Source organism: Eschrichtius robustus, chromosome 21 (assembly GCF_028021215.1).
Source record: "Eschrichtius robustus isolate mEscRob2 chromosome 21, mEscRob2.pri, whole genome shotgun sequence".
Taxonomy (NCBI): Eukaryota; Metazoa; Chordata; class Mammalia; order Artiodactyla; family Eschrichtiidae; genus Eschrichtius; species Eschrichtius robustus.
The window spans coordinates 13,680,456-13,684,937 of NC_090844.1; the positions used below are offsets into that span (position 1 = coordinate 13,680,456).

Below are 4,482 nucleotides of genomic sequence, written 5' to 3' on the forward strand. Positions count from 1 at the left end.
ATAACATGACACTACATCATCACTGAGGAACACACTCAAAATAACACTTCGGAACTAAAAGGTGGCACAAACGTGACAACCTCCAGGAATGCCTTCAAGCACCTCCCTTAGGATGGACTTAACGATCTCTAGACTTCAGTATGGGCAAGATTACAATTCTTCGGAAGAATAAAAGTTTACACTTTTCAAATTTCACAGAAGAAGAATTTTAAGGTCAAGACATAGTGGGTTCATTTCTCTTAATTCCCAGGGACAAAGCTGGTGCATTACTCAAAACCACATTAAGCTTCTTAGTTCAAATCCCGACCCAACCTTGTGATTTCCCGCATTGAAGTTCCTTCCATCAATCAAAGCAGATAGGGTCAGTTTGACTTCTGGGCAAAGTGTTTGGGTATGACCCAGTCCAATCAGGCTGGCATGACTTACTTTAGCAGATAGAGAAGTTCTATAAGTCACTTTGTATTTAGCGGTGATGTCAGAAACAGGTGTCATTAACTGCCAGCCATCCAAGCGAGGTTCGGTGACATTTCAATCTTCTCCTTAACCTTCTGGTGGATAGAACCTCCAAATTCAGTGCCATGGTTCACATAAGTGAGGAGCTGGAAGCCTGCAGCCTTGTATCCCAGGGCAAAATTATTCCGTGACAGTTTGAACTTGGCTGTGTCAAAACTCATCAAAACTCATCTGATAGTCAGCAAGCCAGCTTTCAAAGACTAACACAGCCCACTCACAGATGGTTGGTTCAGAAAAATCGATCAGTTAGTTCATTACTAGGTACAGTTGAGTGATATTCTATTGTGTTAAAATCCCACAATTTGTTTATGCCTTCACCGTTTGATGGACATTGGAATTGTTGGGTCACGTGTAGGTGTATGTTTAACTTTTTAAGAAACAACCAAATTGTTTTCCAGAGTGGTTTTGCCAAGTATTTTGATTTTTATATATTTAAAACCCCATAAGACTTCACTATTATGGTTTCAATCCTCAATATTCGTTTATATTTCCCTTTATGCTTAGCTTCTATTTTTCTTTTCACTCTTTTTTGCATCTCTGAGCTACTATCTGGAATCATTTTCTTTCTGGCTGAAGAACATCTTTTAGTATTTTCATTAGTGTTGGTCTGCTGATGATGAATTTTTTTCATTTTTGTTTGACTGAAAATGTATTTTTTTCACTTACATTTTTGAAGGATATTTTTGCTGTCAGTCTGGTTGCTCCTTTGAAGGTCATTTTTCTTCTTCTGTTAGCTACATTTAACACTTTTTTGCCCTTCATTTCCAGCAGGTGTACTGTGGTGTGCTTAGGTGTGATATGTTTTATAGTGACCTTCTTGGTTTCATTGTGCTTCTTGAATCTGTAGTTTGATATCATCCATCCATTTTGGAAAATTCTCAATTGTTATCTTGGCAAATATTGCTTCTGTCTAATTCTCTCTTTCTTCTTCTTCTGGACCAATTACTCATACAATTTTCACTATAGCTCCTATGTTTCTTAGCCTCTTTTCTGTGTTTATTATCCTTTTGTTCCTCTGTGCTTTTATTTTGGATGTTTATTACTGATTTTCCAGTTCACTATTCTCTCTCCAGCTGCTAAACACATTATAAAAATTTTCTGTTATAGAAGTTTCATTTTAAAAATCATTTCCAGTTTTCTACATAAATTCTCAATTTCACCTTTTATCTCTGTAAACATATTAAGTACAGTTATTTTAAGGTTTGTGTCAGATTATTTGTACACTTGTAAGTCTGTTTTTATTATTGTTTTCCCCCCTTGGTTATCTATCACATTAACTTGTCTCCTCATTTTCCTGATTTTTTTTTAATGAGTAGCAGATATTGTATATGAAAAATTGGGAGATAAATTGGAGTCTAAGATGATGGTATCTTTAAATAGAGCATTTATGTTTTTCTTCTTGTTAGTAGCTGAGATTATCTGAAGCTTGCTTTAGTCCCTTTGAAGGTCAGTTCATTTAGAGTTCACACTTAGTCCTAGAGTGTAGCCTTGTAGCTTATCCAAAGCTTAGAGGGGTTCCTGGGATCCTCTTCTTCAGTAGTTTGTGAATTCCAGGTTTTTCTCCTAACTTCATGAATTTGTCAGTACCTCTGCTGAGCTGCTCAGCTTCTCATCTGCCTCTTCTGGAAGCTCCAGAGACCTGAATGCAATGACCATCTCTTTGTGTTTCCTTCTTTTTTAAGATTGTGGATCCTTGATTCTTCCTAACGTCATAATTCCTTGATGACTTCAAACATTAAAAAAAATAATTGTTCAGATATTCTAGTTCTCAGCAGGAGGATTAATCCAAATTATTTACACTACCACATCCAGAACTGGAATTCCTAAGAACAAAAATGTTTAGGTATAAATGAAAAGAATCAGAGTGAAGGAGAAGGCAGACTACAAAATAAAATATTAGAAATCATATGTACATGAACATAAATATGAAGAACATAAAATGAACATAAGTGAAACATAGCTATAGCCTCTAATATTCCTCAGTATTTCTTTTATCTTTGGCTTTCCATATACATATGAATATTCATATATATATGGATATATATTCTCCCCTATGACTATTCATCTCCTTATTTTGGTACATTTGCCTGAGAAGTGTGAGGAAGTTTGCTACACAAACACAAACTGTCAAGTTATTTGTGAGAATATATAAGAAATTTAGAGAGGGAAAAAGAAATGGTATACACTGCAGTTACTTAGTAATAAAACAATATAATAAGGTACAAATAGTAAATTAATTATTAGAGACAGAAAGTTGCCATTCAAAAATTAATTACAGTCATTCCTCAGTGTTCACAGGGGATTGGTTCCAGGATCCACACCCCTGCCCCGCTCTCCCATACCAAAATTCCCTAATGCTCATGTCCTTCATATAAAATGGCAGTACTAGCATGTAACCCATGCACATCCTCCCATTTACTTTAAATCATCTCTAGATTACTTATAATACCTAATACAATGTAAATGCTATGTAAATAGTTGCCAGTGTGGCAAATTCAAGTTCTGTCTTTTGGAACTTTCTGGCATTTAAAAAATGTATATATTTTCAATCTGCAGTTAATTGAATGTGCAGTTGTGGAACTCACGGTTACAGAGGGCCAAATGTAGTTGATAAAAATATGTGAGAATAGTAAAGACTTAAAATATAATAATTAGGATAACTACGGTTCCCGGGAGGGAGTGAAAAAAACTAAGAGCAGATTAGTGCTACCAAAATAAAAGCACAGCAGCATTAACAAAAAGAAAAAAAGAAATCTTAAAGAAACATTATCACCAACAAAAATAATAGAAAATCAAGTGGCGCTAGAATAAGATTTAAGGAAATAAAAGTTCTTAAACAGAAAACTCCCTTAAACTCTTATTGAAAAATCAGTCTTTCATAAGTTAATCTATTATTTCCCGCCTCAATAGTTACAATGCATAGTGTATATTTCAAGATTTTTTGTTATTTTAGGACTTTATAATCAGCTTTTTAGGATCACTACTTTGAACACAGTCTTTATTGAACAGATGGAAATATGAAATGTGTATGGGATAGGATGAATCTACACAGACCCAATTTATCCTGGACTATGTTTTTGGAAAAACTTCCTGATATAATTTTTGTTTCCTTGTATTGGCTTCTTTTTCATAAAAACCTGCTTACAAAAAGGTTCCAGTGATGTGGTTAATCAATGATTTGAAGTAAAAGTACAACTTTCAGAGTTGTAGCAATTCAGTACAACAGTACAAAGTCAAAACATGCACTTATAAATGCAGGAGAAGAAAGGAAATAGAATTAGTGAGGATGGAGAGTTAGAAGCAGTTGAACGAGTATTTTAGCTTGAAGCCATTCATTGGTTATTATGACAAGGAAGTCTACTGAATGAGGTTGAAAGCAAAACCAGCCGACCAAGGCTAGGACTTAAGAGCATGATAATTCGTTTACTTGAGAACGAAAGAGTACACCAAGTACAGCACTGCAGGCACTCAAGCTTGGTACATTCTAGAAGTCAACATGGAGAAGAAGATGCTAGATAGACACAAGAACATCGAGCTCTTTTAGTCCTGCTTTTATAATTGGAGAACAACTTGAAAATATGCAGAGCATATTACAGAAAATACATAGTACTGTAGAACATAAACCTGGTATATGAAAACTGAAAACCAGATCAAGAAACACAGTGTTCATACAAGCCACTAAAGTATGAGGCCAAAATATAAGTGAAAAGACATAGATTTCACTCTGAAAATAGGATATATTTTTCTTAATCTCACTTTCTGATTCAGGGGGTCTCCTTTATGGGTTTCTTTTCCCGAATTATTATGAAATGGTTTGATGGACTCATCCACTGATTTGATCCAGAAATCCTCCTCCTGTTTTGAGTAATCCTAAATCGTCTTAAAGAATGGTATGAAATCCCTAAACAAATGAATTACCAGTTGTAATTTGCTTTAATTAAAAAACTAAATATGTACCAGAAGGGATTT

At 34.7% G+C, this 4,482-nt stretch overlaps 1 pseudogene; it reads right to left on the reverse strand.

Annotated features, from left to right (window-relative positions):
* Window positions 1-270: 270 nt before the first annotated feature.
* LOC137755863 (voltage-dependent anion-selective channel protein 3 pseudogene) lies at window positions 271-759 on the reverse strand (annotated as a pseudogene).
* Window positions 760-4,482: the final 3,723 nt, after the last annotated feature.